The 17,837-nt window shown below is 36.3% G+C and overlaps 1 protein-coding gene across 2 annotated transcripts in view; it reads left to right on the forward strand.

Annotated features, from left to right (window-relative positions):
* Positions 1-17,837, forward strand: part of LOC131682803 (uncharacterized) — a 246,948-nt gene that overhangs the window by 48,652 nt on the left and 180,459 nt on the right. The gene's annotated exons all lie outside the window — the stretch shown is intronic.

The following is a 17,837-nucleotide window of genomic DNA, read 5'->3' on the forward strand; positions in this document are numbered from 1 at the left end:
TGCTGCATCAGTGCTGGTCGATTCCTTAATTCTTCACGTATCTGCTGCGTTCCCGATCGGTTGAAACTGTTCGCCTACTGTTGATGTGGACGATTCTGTATTATCGAGTTAATTCTGGCACCCTTTCTCTCCAGAGTCATCTTGAGCGCGTTAACTTGCTCGAGTAGCTCATCCATGTCGTATCGCCCGTCTTCCTCGTCCTGTTCCGTTGACCTTTCGTGTGCTTCCGAGACGAATTGTTGCGGTCCCAACTCTCCATCAGCTCCTAGTTCCATTTCTACTGCGTGTATCCTACTGAAGCGATGCGGTGGTTGCTGTGGCCCCGGCAGTAGTTTGGTTGTGGATACCGGTGTTGCAAAGTTTGGTTCCAGTAGCGCACTGTGAGGAATTGGTTCCCGACGCTGTCTGTTCAGGAGCATTCTGGTCTCGTCGTAGCTTGTACATATTTCCACCATTTCCTCAAGCGATCGGGGCCTTGCTGCTGTCACAATCGCTGCATAGTCCGCTGTCATGTTTTTCTTGACTGTGAAGAACTTTTCTTCTTCGGGAATAGGCGGCTCAACAAATCGGAAAAGTGCCGATATGTCCCGATAGTATTTGGCAAACGATTCACTGACTCCCTGGAATCGAAAGCTGGCTTCCAAACGAAGAATCTGAGAATATCCACTTGGTAGAAATTCTTTTCGAATTTCTCGCTTGAAAGCATCCCATGACCGTAGCAGATTTCGTGATGTCGCTCGAGCGTACCAGTCAAGAGCATCTTCGTGTAGCAGATGTTTGACACTGCTCAACAATGTGTCCTCGTTCATGCCCTCCGACCTGGCGAACGTTTCCACTCGGTCCAAAAAAACGTTGAGTGAGGTGGTATCTTTTTCCCCACGAAATTTAAAGGGCCAGTTATGTATAGCTTTCAACATCCTCCTTTCGTCCGCTCGTGCTGGTGGTGGCCTTTCTTGGCGCAGCAAACGATCCAAGAGCTCATCACGAAGTCTGTGGTAATCTTCCCTTGCTTGATATTCTCGCGCTTCCTGCAACTGTCTGGCACGTGCTTCGTTTTCTTGAACTTCCCTCAATCTTCGCAATCTGGCCTGGCATTAGCCTCGTATGGTGGTGGTGGTGTAGGGCAGGCATGGGAAAATTCACTCATTCGTTTGATTGCATCTGATAGCCATTCATCCTTGGCAGAGAAGAGAAGTACCACTTCGAACAAAAAAAATTACGAAAGTTCTCACAAGCGAATCGGATTTGTTGCTGGTTTTCCTTGCTTTGATTTGAGAGTGCACCCGTATGACGTTTCAACTTGTATAACTTTTTGGCTCGTATAAATCGTTGCAGGCGGTAAGGTCGAGCTTCGTTAAAGCGTACAGTAAATAACAGAAAATGTATTATTGCGTTTCGTATCATAAGCGGCCCTTACACGTTCAATATTTTTGTCAATACTAGAGAGTATTGACAAAAGTATTGTACGTGTAATGGAAAAAAAAAATTGACGATGTGGATTTCAAACGGGACTGAAATATTGTAACAATATCGTCAATACTGGTATTGACGAAAATATTGAACGTGTAATGGCCGCTATAGATTTTACTTTTCTGATTGATATTATTCCACTGAGAACTGACATACAAGTAAAGTTTTCAACTTGTGTAAGAAATAAAACTGTCGTTTTGAAATGACAACAGCGGGTAGCAACTTGCCATTGGTCGGCGCTTCGATGGCCCAGCAATCGCTATACGGGACTTGTGTGCAAACTTGGATACAATGGTGATTCACGCATGCGAACCTGTATGCGATGGTGATTTTCAACGTATTTTCATTTAAATGTTCACATAGGTTTTTGGGGAAAGTTTGTTCTAGCTTATATGTCTGTTCTCTGTGATTATGCTTATTGCTGTATGTAATCATTGAACGCTCGTTTTCTAAAACGACATTATCTGTTATTTTTACGGGGCGTCCGGAGAATCATCCAGTTTCAACGGAATGTTCTCTGATTACCTGGTCCGCTTTTATTAATTTTGCATATTGAAGAGTAACTCGTAAGGAACCTTTGTTAAGCAGCACATGATTGCAGAGCCCTCTTTCTAACTAGTGGAACGCATGGGTGGTCGATTTTTCCATTTGTCATGAACATTGAACTTGAACTTGTGATAATTAAGCTGAAGAAGTAAACTTTTTTTCTGAATTCCAATCCAATGCAGTGACAGCTAATGTGAGTACTTAAGGTCACAAGAGCACTTAGTACATATTAGGGGATCCAATGGAAGATTTTGTCGTGATAATTCAATTTTGTAAAAAAAATATTTGTAATTTTTCAAACAAAAAAAAGAATAAAAAAAAAAGTTCGATAAAACGTCAACTGCATCGGAAAAAAAAGAAAACAGCATATGGCTTAATGACCCAATGGACGTATACAATCTCGCCATCGTCGGTCTTAACAGCAGTTGTTTTCTCTAACAGTAACTATTTTTAAATTTATTTTAGAAAAAATCTTTAACTTGGCTGCTGAGTAACTGATTAATAATAGCTTCTCGGTACGCAGATCTGAAAAGTGTGTAGCAGCGATGCCACAAGTACATATTTATCTAGAAAGGCACAGATTTTTCGAGTATTTTTGGTACAAATTCTGTACGATACGGATAACATATTTTTGTAAAAAAGTACAGTTTGGTACAGATTTTTTTTAACACGACAGGTAAAATAATTTAACACTGCAGGGTCATATAAAACAACCTCGAGAATAAGTTCTTTTAACTTACTTTTGAGTTGTGCGTCGCTTTCGCACTTATTAGTGTTGTCAAAAACAAAACGAGAGATTCGACTCAGTCAAGGTGGACTTGAGGAAGGTACTTTTGAGTTGTTTGGAGTATACTTAAAATTAGGTAAATTCAACTTAAATTTTGAGTATAAAAAACCTGTTTTAATCCACCTAGCGGTGCGATTGTGCCTTTCTCATTTCTCTAAACTATGGCACGGAGGCTTTTTATGTTCAACATAATTGTGGAAATGTCTATTACATTCTTAGTACACTTTGCACTTATATACAATGGCATGCCAGCCACGAACTTGATGAGCTACGTTACGACGGTGAAACACTTGAAACAAAAAAATATCATACTCCATTAGCCTAATCAGCATTAGATCAATCAAATCTGCTTGCTAACTCATTTTGTCATGCGGGAGTGGATATGTGAGGAGGGCGAAAGTCCCATGAACGAACGACTCCCCAGCTTAAATTGGTATGCTTTGTGATACAGTGGTGGTTTAAAGATGATGGGGTTGAAAGGGAGGGGTATGAGGGCTGGATGGGGTGGTGGTCTGAGGGGTGATTTAAAGAGATTTTTAAAGGAGGGGAGTGAACAGTAGAGGGGGGGGTGTAACCCCTCTCCGTAAACCATCAACTACGCCCCTGTTAAAATCCAGAAACCTTATGCGAGTCGAAAAAAAAAATTTGGCCAGGATTAGGTTGACCTTTCTATATGAGAAAGGCAAAAATGTGCCAAAATCCAAAAAAGTGAACCGTCGTCAAATTTTTTTTCCAGTTTGCATCAAATCTCGACGTTTCATGCACCTTGAACACATTTAGCATCAAAAATAAAAATTCTATTTTTAATTTTTCCTATAGTTTATATGAGAAATTTCTGTGTGGCCGCACTCTGAAACTCGTAATTCCGGAACCAGAATTCCGATAGATCCAAAATTCAATAGCAGCCGATGGGAAGGTTGCACCTTTCATTTGAGACTAAGTTTGGGCAAATCGGTTCAGCCATCTCTGAGAAAAATGAGTGACATTATTTGACACATACGCACATACATACACACACACATACACACATACATACACACACATACACACACATACATACACACATACACACACATACAGACTTTTTCCGATCTCGACGAACTGAGTCGAATGGGATATGACACTCGGCCCTCCGGGCCGGGATTAGGTTGGCGTTTTTCAGAGTGATTGCATAACCTTTCTATATGAGAAAGGCAAAACCAATGAGTTGTATTTTTTGCCGTGGTTAAATGGAAACTACCTTCAACACGGTTTACCTAATTTTACCTTCCTCCACGATACCCCGAGATTGAGTCAAAAGAACTCAATTTTAGGTAGTTTTTCGTTTGCGTGTGGGATGCATACCAGTAAACAGGTTATAAATGTTGAGTTAGACCGCTGATAGAGTGATGGCGAGAAACTGAGCTGGAGCTAGCACTGACATTAGGATGCGGGATTTGAGAAACTTGCTTGCAGCAAATCAAAGGATTGATGTCAAAATAGGTTTGTTACAGTACCAGGAGAAACTGGAAGTACTTCTTCTCCTTTTCTACTTCTAGTAGCAAACCGAATTAAAAATTAGCAAGTTTTTTTTGTTCCTGTTTGCTACGGAGCAACTAGGAGCAAGAACCGTGTATTGAAACAAACCTAATGAAAGCCGAGCGGATCTGCGCGGATTGCTTGCGTTTACTGTGATAGGCCGCTTACAGAGTGGCGGCGAGAAACTGTGTATGTGCTGCCCAAGTAACCATAAGCATTAAGCCATTGCACTATATTGGCTATACATTTGCACTAATGTTGCATTGAAATTCCATCACAGCATTAACAATGCAATAATACTCTATATTAGCATCAATAATGCATAATAGCGCAACCGACATATAGCATTATCACTAGCTCTATATGCGTATATAAAGCTGATATAACGCGTACATGCTTCAAGGATCTTTAAAGCATGTAAGCTTTACAAGTGCATTTAGTGTCATTATAGAGCAAATAAAAAGCCGATATAATGCTATTGTAATGCTATGGGTTTATTTGTTATGAAACTCTTCTTGAAGATTATATTGGGCATATTTCATTTCAATCGAACATATGCAATATAGTCTAGGGAGCAAATGCAGCGCACTTACCGTGAAGGACGAGGCAAGGTACCAGTTCGAGAAATACTAAAGGTAATTTTCGCGAAACATTCATATCATGTGAGAACGAAAACACATTAAGGATATTCATTACAATACATTAGAAGAGATTCAATTACGGATTTAAACAGAACATTTTATTAATTTTTCCCTTTTCCTCATCACACCGAAAGGAAACATAAGAAATGATTTTAAAACCATGGCGGACAATGGCAGCCAACTGAAGCTAATGCTAATAGCATTAGTACTGCAGAAACGAGCTGTCAATCTATGCACAGTAATAGCACTATATTTCTCCTTTTCTGATATAATACCAGCATAATATCAGGCTTCACGGCTCTTCAAGACAACATTATATGTGGATCTAAAGAAGATATTAGGCTACGTTATAATGCCTTTGGGGTTACTTGGGTGGTACTGACAGTAGGATGCGAGATGCCAGAAACCTGCTTGCAGCATATCAAATGGAACCTGTCAGTGTAAAAGCAGGTAGCCGGTGCAGATCCGCTCGGTTTTCACTCTGACAGCATCCCTTTGGTTTGCAGCAAGCAGGTTTTTCGCATTCTAATGTCAGCCCTAGCCCCAGCTTAGCTTCTCGCCGCCACTCTGTAAGCACCCATAGGCTTCATTTGATTTGCTGCATACAAGTTTGTCACATCTCGCATCCAAATGTCAATACAAGCCCCAGCCAGGGTTGCACATTCACAAATTTTTCTTTAATGCCACAGGTTTATTTAACGATTAGGTAATCCATGAGACGTGTTGGATCAGCTGATTATTTCTTGATTGTTTCTTCTGATGTTACTCCGCTTTGCTGGGCACAACGTCCGACAAAACCATTGATTCGATCCATCATCAAACGAATCGGAACTAATGAAAGATGTTTGTGTTTGCAGGAGTAAAGCAAAACAAACTTGTTACAAAACCCTCCACTGAGTTGTCAAACAAACGTCTCATAGATTGCCTGATTTTTGGTCACAGCTTCTTTTATTCAGAAGACAGATTTTTAACATTTTCACGAAAATTTCACCGATTTCCACAGATTTTTGGAAATATTTCAACCTTTTATAGATTTTTCGAAATTTTAGTAGAACACTTCGTAGTTTTGATTGGTTTCTGGCGAAATTTTATCGCAAATGAAACAACTGATTCCGAATAGGATTTTTTTGGTTTTTCGCAGCCAAATATCAGCATCAGCACCAACTCAGTATATCACTATCTCAAATGAATAATTATTATATAAAATGATTCTATTTGTCATTGTGTTGGTTGTCAGAATACGAAGAATTTTCAACTCTCAGTACAGGTTTAATTGTGGCAGCACTGGTGAGTAGTCAGAACGATTGTCATGGTTTACAGACCTTGGTGACATTTCGTAAAAATTGAAATGCGACATTAAATCCTTGAAAAGGTACTCATGGAATTTATACAAAGCAGCCTCCAATATTAAAGATTGAAAATAATTATAAACTAATTTCCTCCACTTTTATAAGGACCAAAAAACTTATATCGAATCCTGGAAAAGGAAAATGGCTGGCTAACAAAATGCTGTTTGTGTTTAAATTTAATGTCCTTGCTTGGTGGTTCTCAAAAGAAAGGACACACAATAACCATTGGGAAGATATCCATTGAAAATCTTTCTTGGGCAGTGCGCTAAGAATTAACTGTGCAGTCAAAAGTTTCGATATTTAAACGTAAATGTTTATGCTTACATACTTCAACATTAAAACTTCCCAGTCAAAAAGGGCAAGTTGCTGGCTAACGGGGGGCTATTTGCCAACTCGGATGCGCTAATTGCCCTACAATTTGCTAGCAATTTGCTGGCAATTAGGGGGCTATTTTATATGCAACATTTGTGCGATTTGCCGCCGTCATTTTTTTGCCGCTCTACCCGCCCTTAAATCGCCCCTAAATCGCCCAGGGAACGCGCCATTTAATCGCCCTTAATTGAAAATTAAAAATAATAATTATTTTCGGATTCACTATCTATTCACATAAATTTATCGGTACACTAGGTAATCGCCACCAGACTATAGGAAGAATCGATGGTGAAATTCGTATTGCACACCAAAACTTACCACAATCTGACTTTCATTTAGACTCAGAGATCTTGTTCCACTATACTTACACATGATTCCACAATTTTCAACATTCGTTGGCTAAATTAAGTGCACTAAACAAACAAAATACAAGCGGGAACGCGCCAATTGTTTAAAAAAACAATTTTAAACTTAAGCCAAACATGAACCGCCATGTTTGAAAAAGACAAAAAACAACCAAGTCCATTTCAGCCGCCAGAAAATTTGTCTAGGTATTGAAATTGCATTTGTTCCTAGGGGCAATCAGCACAGGCGAGTTGAGTCAAACGTCAAACTTTTTAAATCGCCTAACCATGTTCGTCCGCATTTTTTTTGACAGGGTTGCGTTTTTCGATGGAAAAAGATAGGTTAATTTTTAAAGTAAAATATCCGTTTGCAACCCAAAAACGCAGTCAATGTTTGAAAGATGGGTTAATTATTGCATGACAATTTTTATTTGGTAGAACATATTCTGACCACTTGTCGGATTATCAGGGATGAATTTGCTAGATATTTTATACCAGTAACGTCGTATAATTTTGAACTAATGTGTTGATTAACAGTGTATTTTGCAGGGCTTCGACACCACGTGCCGCTTGTGATTGTAAAAAGAATTGTGAGAAGTTTTGATTTTGAGTGGCCTTTCTCTTCTCTGGCGATACTGATATTGTTTGTAACGGCGTACACAACTTCCACCGGCCAGCCACACTCTGCTGGATGGTATGGACTTTTTGGGCCTTGGGCAGAAAAATCTAGTGTATAATTTGCTCGGTCGTACACTTGATCTTATTTTCTGCCGATTTGATTGTGACGCCAGAGTTGATAGTTGCCCTACGCCGCTACTACCCGTAGACACCCATCATCCGCCGCTTACCATTTCACTATATAACAGTGCTGGTAGCGCCCAATCGTCAACGAACGGCGATAGTAGTACCGTGCGCCCTTTGAATTATCGGTTAGTGGATTTTTCTGCTCTTTCTGATCATCTGAACAATATCGATTGGGTTTCATTGTTCGCATCCGGAGATGTTGATGATATGGCTGTAGACTTTTGTGGCGAAATCAATCGCTGGCTTGAATTGAATGTTCCTCGTGTCAGACCTCCCCTTTCCCCTGCTTGGAGTACGTATCACTTGCGTAAATTAAAACGCGAGCGGAATGCCTTTCAACGTAAACTCCGACGCCAGCGGACCTTTACAAACCGTTGCAATTTCCATCGATCTGTCAATGTATACCGTTCTTTACACGCAAGTTTGTACAAATCATATGTGCTCCGAATGCAAACTAACCTGCGACGCAACTCTCGAAGTTTTTGGCGGTTTGTTAATTCGAAAAGAAAGAACTCATCGGTACCATCAAATGTGTTTCATGAAGATGCGGTTGCCACATCAGTGTCTGAGTCATGTAAACTGTTTGCGCGGCATTTTACTAGTGTCTTTTCGAGCAGTTTTACATCGAGACAGGAGGCGGAAAATGCTGCTTCCGATGTTCCCAGCGGTATGATTGATTTGGGAACTTTCGTCATTACTCCAGAATTGGTTAAACAGGCATCGAAGAAACTGAAATGCTCGTTTGCTCCCGGGCCAGATGGTTTTCCCGTAGTTGTCATTCTTCGTTGTATCAATACTTTGGCTGGACCGCTGAGTTTAATTTTTAATCGTTCGTTTGAGCAAGTTAAATTCCCGCGCATTTGGAAGCAATCGTTCATATGCCCCATATTCAAGAATGGCGATCGACGGAATGTTGCGAACTATCGTGGAATTACTAGTCTCTCAGCATCCTCGAAGCTATTTGAGATTATTGTGAGTGGTGCTATTTTAGACTGCGCGAAGAACTATATATCGTTTGATCAGCACGGATTCATGCCAGGGAGATCAGTGACGACAAATTTGTTGAGTTTCACGTCCAAGTGTGTCGCTAGCATGGAGGAAAAAGCACAGATGGACGTCATTTACACTGATTTGAAAGCAGCATTCGACAAAATTGATCATAGAATACTTTTATGCAAGCTGTCTCGTCTCAGCATATCTTCACAATTGGTGTCTTGGTTAGATTCATATCTTTCCGGAAGATTTCTGCGAGTAAAACTAGATAACTGCACATCATCACAATTTTCCAACAAGTCTGGTGTTCCACAAGGGAGTAACTTGGGACCTCTGCTGTTCGTACTATATTTCAACGACATCGCATTGCTGCTGGGAGCCGGCTGCAAACTAGTTTATGCTGACGACTTGAAGTTGTACCTTGTTGTTCGTTCTGTAGAAGACTGTTGGCGCCTACAAGGTTTACTACAACTTTTCGTAGAATGGTGTGGCAGAAATAAGCTTGTCATTAACGTAGCGAAATGTCAAGTGATTACATTCCATCGTATTTTATGCCCGGTACAGTTCGATTATAGGATTAACGGTGCAATTCTGACAAGAGTTGAACAGGTGTGTGATTTAGGAGTGCAATTGGACGCGAAACTGACGTTCGATTTGCAACGCTCGCAGATTATTTCAAAAGCAACACGTCAGTTGGGATTTATTTCCAAGATTGCTAAGGACTTCAACGACCCACATTGTCTGAAGGCTGTTCACTGTACTGTTCACTCGTCCGCCCCATTCTCGAAAACGCATCAGTGATCTGGTGTCCGCATCAAGTAACGCATTAGAATCGAACGTGTGCAGAAACGATTTGTGCGCATGGCTTTAAAAAATCTACCGTGGAATGATCCAGCTAATTTGCCAGCATATCCGGATAGGTGTCAACTTCTGGGAATCGATACGTTGCAACGCCGGCGAAAAATACAGCAAGCGCTGGTAATCGCAAAACTGATTAACGGTGAGATGTATGCTCCAGAGCTTCGTTCGGAAGTAAACTTTCGGATTCCAACACTGCTTCAGCAAAGATTTCATCGTACCTTGTTTGGATCCAACGAACCGATTACCGCATGCACCCGGACATTCACCGCAGTGGAAGAGTTTTTTGAGTTTAATGAGTTGTCCAGGCGCTTCATCAATAACATTAGCCGCTCTACTGTGCTTTGATGTTTTTATTTGATGTGATATTGTTTTACTTTAGTTTATCAGATGTATTGTTATTTATAACTATTTATAACTCTATCTGTCCATTTAGACTACAAAGTCCGATGGATATAATTACATTAAATAAATAAATAAATAAATATGTGTGTGTCAAAAAATTTAACTCAATTTTCTCAGAGATGGCTAAACCGATTTACATAAACTTAGTTTCAAATAAACGGTATAATGCTCCCATAAGCTGCTATATAAATTTGAGTTTATCCGACTTCCGGTTCCGGAGTTACGAATTGAAGAGTACGGTCAAACAGCAAATTCCCTTATAAGCTGGTAACACCATGATGCCCGAATGATATAATACATATTCAAATAGGTTCAACATTACTTGGATTTGCGGTTCTATATCAATAACCAATCAAAGTAGTTTTGACCACATTGGCCACCTATGACGGTTATTGATGCCCCCGGGGAGCCCGCCAAGTTCCTAAGCTAATATCCCCCTATTTTCCAGCGAACTCTTAACCGATTTTTACAAACTTGATTTCAAATTAAAGACATAATACTTCCATTGACTGCCATTGAATTTCATTCAGTCTTGATTTTTGGTTCCGGAGTTACAGTTTGGTTATTGCGGTTACAAAGGAATTTCTCATATAAACCGGTACAATCATAACACCTCATAGTTTAAAAATCTATTGAAATGAACATCAAAATACTTCAATTCGCTGGCCTAGATTCTTGGAATATATTGTCCTCTATCGATAATTCCGGAAGTCCCGGGTTCCGGACATATTTCAGAACTAAAGCCACTTCGGTGATGACTGAACCAATTTTCACTAACCTAGTCTCAAATGGAAGGCATAGTATGAAGTTGCACCCCCCATCTACCCCTCCTTCCTCTCACACCCCTTTCCAACTCTCTTACCTTCACCCCCCTCCCCCTCTCTTTGACCAACTTCACACCCGCATTCCCTTCACCCCAAATATGTTAGGTTTTTCCTAACGCATCCTCCCCTCCCACTAATTATGCCCCTACCCTTTCCCACCACTGCGCATTTCAAAATATGTTAAAGTGAAGACAACATTGAACTCGCGCTGTTAAGCTAATTAAATATTATATTTTTGTTTGTCTCAAGTGTGTCAGCGTCGACATGTTGCTCATCAGGTTCGTAGCAGTCGTGCACTCATATATACTTACCAAGTGTAATAACAATGTAATAGCCATTTCCTCGATGTTATACGTAACCAGCTTTGATAAATGAGAAAGACACAATTACACCACTAGGTGGATTAAAACAGGTTTTATTGCATTTTTGTGTTTTCCTATTTTTGTATTATTATATTTTTGTGTTTTCGTACTTTTGTATTTTTAAATTTTGTATTTCTGTATTTCTACCTTTCCGAATTATTGCATTTTTGTTATTATATTTCCGTAATTTTGGATTTTTTTGTCTGTATTATAGCATTTTTGTATTTTTGTGTTTTTGTATTATTGTTTCTTCATATTTTTGTATTTTTAATTTTTGCATTTTTGTATTTCTGCATTTCTGAATCATTTCAAATTTGAATTTTTATTTTTATTGTATTGTATTGTATTGTGGTGAATTTCTGAAATTTTCATTTTCAAAATTTTGAAATTTTTCTATATTTAATTTTTTAAATGATTGAATGTTAGAACTTTCGAATTATTGAATTTTTGAAATTTCTAAAATTCTAAAATTCATGAATTTTTGAAATATTGAATTTTTGAATCTAACTTTTTGAATTCCTAAATAATTTAATTTATGGATTTTTGAATATTTGATATTTTCATCTCTTGATTTTTTATTTATTGATCCTTTGAACTTTTGCGTTTATGAATTTTTGTGTTTTTGTATTTTTGTTTATTTGAATTTTTGTGTTTTATAGTTTTGTGATTTTGTATTTTTATATTCTTGTGTTTTTGTAATTTTTAAGTTTTGTATTTTCGTATTCGTAGTTTTGTATTTTAGTATATTCGTATTTTGGTATTTTGTTATTTTTGTAGTATTAAATTGATGTATTGTTGGATTGTTGTATTTCTGTATTTGAGTATTTTTGCATTATTTTATTCTTGGATTTTTAGCATTTTTGTATTGTTGTAATTTTGTATTTTTGCATTATTGAATTTTTGTATTTTCATATTTTCGTATTTTTGCATTTCGTTTTTTTTTGTTTCAGTATTTTTGTATTCTGGTATTAGTAATATCGTATTTTTGTATTTTCGTATATTTGTATTTTCGTTTTTTTTACTCTTTTGTTTTTTGTATTTTGGTATTTTTGTGATTTAGAGTTTTTATATTTTTGTGATTTTGCATCTTTGTGTTTTTGTATGTGTTCTATTATTGCATTGTTGTATTTTTGCATTTTCTTATTTTTGTATTTTAAAATTTTTGTATTTGCCTATTTTAGCACTTTCGTATTTATATATATATTTGTATTTTTGTTTTGTTGGATTGTTGTATTTCTGTATTTGAGTATTTTTGTATTCTTGTATTTTTATATTAGTTTTTTTGTATCATTGAATTTTTTGTATTTTTATATTTTTATGCTCTTGTATTTTTGTATTTTGGTATTTTTGTGTTCTCGTATTTTTATATTATTGTGTTTTTGTATTGTTGTGTTTTTGTATTTTTGAATTTTTGTATTTTTGTGGTATAGTATTGTTGTATTTTTGTATTTTGCATGTTTTGTATTCTAGTATTCCTGTATTTTTGAATCTTTATATTGTGCGTTTAATCTCTATCTGAACACGGACGGTTAAAGTATTCGTTCGGTCGAGTAGTGCATAAAGGCGTGGAATGAGTGTGTTATCCTTCAGCTAACTTAACCTCAACCCCCAAGGTCCAACAACATTTAACCTCAACTGTCGCACTAACACAACCACGCATGAATTAGACTATACGAAATGAATGAAACAGCCGCCAGTGAGTGATGATTGTTTTGGTTTGAATTCTACCGCACGGGGGTGACAATACCGGCAATTATGAGAAGCATTATCAATAAAAGCATTATTCTAGGAAATAAATTATATTCATATTAAATTTCATTGTAAGCATTTTGAAAGTATTGCTTTTTCTACAGACATATATGTGAATTGTAATGATTCAATACCTCATACAACGCGAAACAGCAGACACCATTCACGCATCCCCTGTATTCGAACACTTACTTTTTGCCAAATACATATTTGCTTTCAGCTTTCGAGTAAATACACAATATTTTCGTACTTCCGAATTTTTGATTTTTTTTATATTGTAGTATTTTCCGTCTTTTTGTGCTTTTGTATTTTTGTGTTTCAGTATTTTTGTATTATGGTATTTATGGTTTTTGTATTTCTGTATTGTTTCATTTTTGAATTTTAGTAATTTTGTATTGTTGTATTTCTGTATTTGAATATTTTTGTATTTTTAGCATTTTTTTACTTTTTGTATTTTTGTACTTTTTGTATTTTTGTATCCCTGTATTTTTATAGTTTTTGTGTTTATGGATTCTTGTATTTTTGAAATTTTTATGTTTTTAGAATTTTAGTATTTCTGTATTGTAGTATGTTTGCATTATTGAGTTTTTGAATTTCTGGATTTATATATTTTGTTTTTTTTTCTGAAATTTGAATTTTTGAACTTAAGAATTTTTCAATATCGGATTTTTATAAATTTTCGAGGTTTTTAACCCTCTAGTTCCCAACACCGCCTCTAGGCGGTCTCTTTAAAAATCTAATTAAAACTACTAAAACATGATTGTATGTTGTCATCCGCAGTAGTATTTCTTCCCAACGCTCACACCTTTCATACACACACATTGTTTCAATAATCGTACTTTTCTGTTAAAGGCAATTGAAGCTCAAAGTTGAAAATTCGATGAAAATGTGAAAAAAAAACTATTTTGTGTTTAGTGGTAATCTTCATTAAACAAATTTTAACTATTTTTGTAAATTTTAGTAACCAAAAAAATTTTTTTGAGTAGCATGTTAGTAGCATTTTACTGTAGATGTGAATTGGTTTAGTGGAATAATTCGGAAGTTTTGCTTTTTTGGTAAAAGACTTTGCCCGCCTAAAGGCGGTGTTGGGCACCTGGGCGAAAAAAATTTCAGTCTTTTGTGATTACTTATCATACCGAAACTAGCTTTATGTGCAATTTTAGCTGAAAAGAAGCATGTTTTAAAATCTTTGGGTGAATGCTGCTGTTAGAATATGGATGTCCTTATCATTTAATTATATTTAGGGGAGTCTGGGGTAAGTTGGCGAAATCTTTTTTTCTCCTTTTGTATTAGACATATGGCGCTGTTTATAGTCATGCACTTCAAGTACTGTGTAATACATTCTCCCATGTACTTATGTTGCATTACATTCTGTTTCGTTCACGTTAATCGTTAAGTCTTTGAGCATATTAGCGTGAAGAGCCCATTTTAGTCGTATTAGGGAGGGTGCCTCACCATTTCATTAATTACTTGGAATACAATTGATGCAATGCGTATGCATTGGCATCAGTATCTTTGCTTTCTAATACGTTGAACAAAGATGGCTAACGCTGCTCTAACCACCGGCTTCACATGGTTAGGGCGAAAATAGGCTCATTACCCTAGGTGAAGTTTTTAAATTTCAGCATTTTTGTTATTTGGAGCTAGTTCAAAGCTATTCTACGAATGACTAGTTTTTTTGATAGCGCGCGAAAAGAGCTTTCAGAGGCGTATATACAATGTACGTAACCCCAAACAAAGTTTGTTCTTTTTTGTTTGTTTACTTCGGAATTTCACCTGAAGAATCTGCGAATTTTCTTTTACACGATCTTCTTAAATTAAAAATTAAAACATGATAGGTCAAACCATTGCCAGCAGACACTGGTCTCCCCTACTATAAATTAGAAGTCAATAATTAAACAACCAAAGCACTAGAGAAATACTCCTTAGCTTGGATAATTTGCGTTCTGATGGAGTCCAAAATATAAACCATCTGAATTCGCTTGTTGAAGAAACTAGAAGAAAAAAGTTTTTGTTTTTTATTCACCCAGGTGCCCAGCACCGCCTCTATGCGGCCTACTTATTTTAAGGCTTTAATGAAAAATCTATTGCTTACATGAATTATCAATATTATTTTCGTTTTTTTCTCATCACGAAACCCACATACAAAAGTTTTTTCAAGCCAAATAAAAATTTGGGCACAAGAGGGTTAATTTTAGACATTAGAATTTTTGAATGGTTGAATTTTCGAAATATTGATTTTTTTTATTTCGATTATAGAGGTTTTAACCTTAAGGTCATTCGCCTGTTCGGGTTAGAAAAATCTCTTATGAAAAATTTCTAACCCTATGTGTGGGGTCGGGACTCGAACCCAGGTGCGCTGCGTACAAGGCAATCGATTTACCAACTACGCTACACCCATCCCCGGACAGAAATATTGAATTTTTGGTTATTGAAATTTCTAAAATTTTCATATTCTTGAATTTTTGAATCTTTGACTTTTTCAACTTTTGAATACTCGAATTTATGATTTTTTCAATTTCTGAATATTTAGTATTTTGTTATCTTGAATTTTTAATTTATTGATCCTTTGAATTTTTGCATTTATATATTTTTGTATTTTGTTTTTGTTGTATTTTTGTGTTTTTGCGTTTGTAAATTTTTGTGTTGTTTTGCGTTGAATTACAGAAGTTTTTAATTTTAGAATACAAGAATTTTTTAATTGCTGAATTCTTGATATTTTTTAATATTTGAATGTTTGAATTTGAATTTCTGAATAACAGAATTTTTGAATTCTTTGCTCTTCGAATTTTGGAATTTTTAATAATTGAATATTGGAGTTATTGAATTTTTGAAACCAGAATTTTCAAATTTTTGCATGTTTTAATCATTGATTTTTCGAGTTTTTAAATTTCTGAACCTTTGAATAACCGGATCTTTGAATTTTTATTTCTTTTTCAATTTTTGGATTTAAAAAATCTTCGAATTCTTGAATTTTCGAATATTCGAATTTCTGAATTTTTGATGTCTTCAATTTTTGATTTTTTGAATTTGAGAAATTTGTGCTAAAAGGGCTTTTCATTTTTTTGTATTTTAGTGCTTTTGAATTTTAGTAATTCTGTATTTTTTCTTTTTGTATTTGTATTTTTATTGTGGTTGTATTAATTTGATTTGGAATTTTTGCATCTTTGTATTTTAGAACTATTGAACTATTGAATTTGTAATACTTGAATTGCATTACATGAATTGTGTTCCTGAATTTTTGGGTCTTACTTTTTGAACATTTTGATTTTTGAAGTTTATAATTTTTAACATTTGAATTCTTCAACTTTCCTGAATTTTTGAAGATTTGATTTTTTTTAATTTTAGACTTTTTTAATTATAACATTGTTTAATTTTGGAATATTAAATTTTTTTAATTTTTGTGGATGTTTGTTGTTGTTATTGGAATTCTCTAATCTCAAAATTTTTAAATTTTTGATTACAGATATCTTGAATTTTAGATATTTTTAGCAAGCAATTTATATATTTTTGTTACTTCTGTCTTTTTCTTTCAAAAAACTATAAATTTTTCGCTCAACGTCTTGTATTTCTGATTTTTATAATGTACATAATTTATCCTGTTTTAGAATTTCGTTCAGTTTTTGAATTTACAAATTATTGAATTTATCATTCCTCAAATGTGCTTAATAACACTAGTAACAGTGACGTAGTGCTCTGCCAGTGATGCTATGCAGCAAAGCTAGCGTTGTGTGGCTGGACCACATAGTCGCAGCGAAGGATACCAAGCTGCACAAAGCCGCTGACAGTCCACCTGAAGAGGTGTTATCAAACCCGCTGGCGGATGTGCAAACCAACCTGTGATTCACTTATTTGTCCGGTTTACTCCACAGTTTATAGAGAACAATTGCGCAAAGAGTGAAGTCAAAAAAGTCTACCTATCGTGCACAATTGGAATCCGTCTTTGTAGCAATTTTGCTCGATAAGTAGACTTTTTTGGCTTCCCTCTCTGCACACTCTTTGCGCCCCTTTATACCCACTAAGACGTCCAAAAAATTGTTGCAAAACCGTTCAACACGGGTCCAACGATGGACGTTTGCTGAACGGTTATTTGGACGTTGTACAAATTGGTCCAACGAACGTCCTTTATTGGACGATTTTGAAACCAACCGTTCTTAGAGGGTACTAACGCCTTCGGTTTACTCAAATATACTCAATCAAACCGATTCCGAAACCGGTTCGGTATCTTGAATGAATTCAATAAGTATTTCGACTTAGCTCAAATGCAATAACCTATTCTGACTCAGTAGGTTTCGGAATCGGTTGTTGCCTTTCAACTGGATTCCATATTGAATTCATTCAGGATTCCGAATCAAATTGCGAATGGTTTGACCAGGTACTGGGTAAGCCGACTGAGCGGTATCGATTTGATCTGTAGTAACTAGGTATCCACAAAAACGCACTGTGATTGTGCCTAAGCTTATCATTTATACAAAATATCAAAGTACTACATCCGTAGCAACGTTACATTGCATTTATGTGCGTTATCCATCTTCACTGCCGCTTAGTCGGCTTTAAACTAGCCATAACCCATGTTTGAGTAAACCAGACGAACGAGTGGAACAGATTTGATTGCACTTTCAACGGATGATTTACAAACACGTTCTCCAGCGGAAACTTGGCCTCAGCTGTGTGGCCAAGCTGCATCACACTAACTTTGCTGCATAACATCACTTGACAAAGCATTGTATAACTGTTACTAATGTTAATAAGTGCAACTGAAAAATCAAACAATTAAACAACTAGAAAATTCAAAAACTGCAGTCCAAAATTCCG

This window comes from Topomyia yanbarensis, chromosome 2 (genome assembly GCF_030247195.1).
Source record: "Topomyia yanbarensis strain Yona2022 chromosome 2, ASM3024719v1, whole genome shotgun sequence".
Lineage (NCBI taxonomy): Eukaryota > Metazoa > Arthropoda > Insecta > Diptera > Culicidae > Topomyia > Topomyia yanbarensis.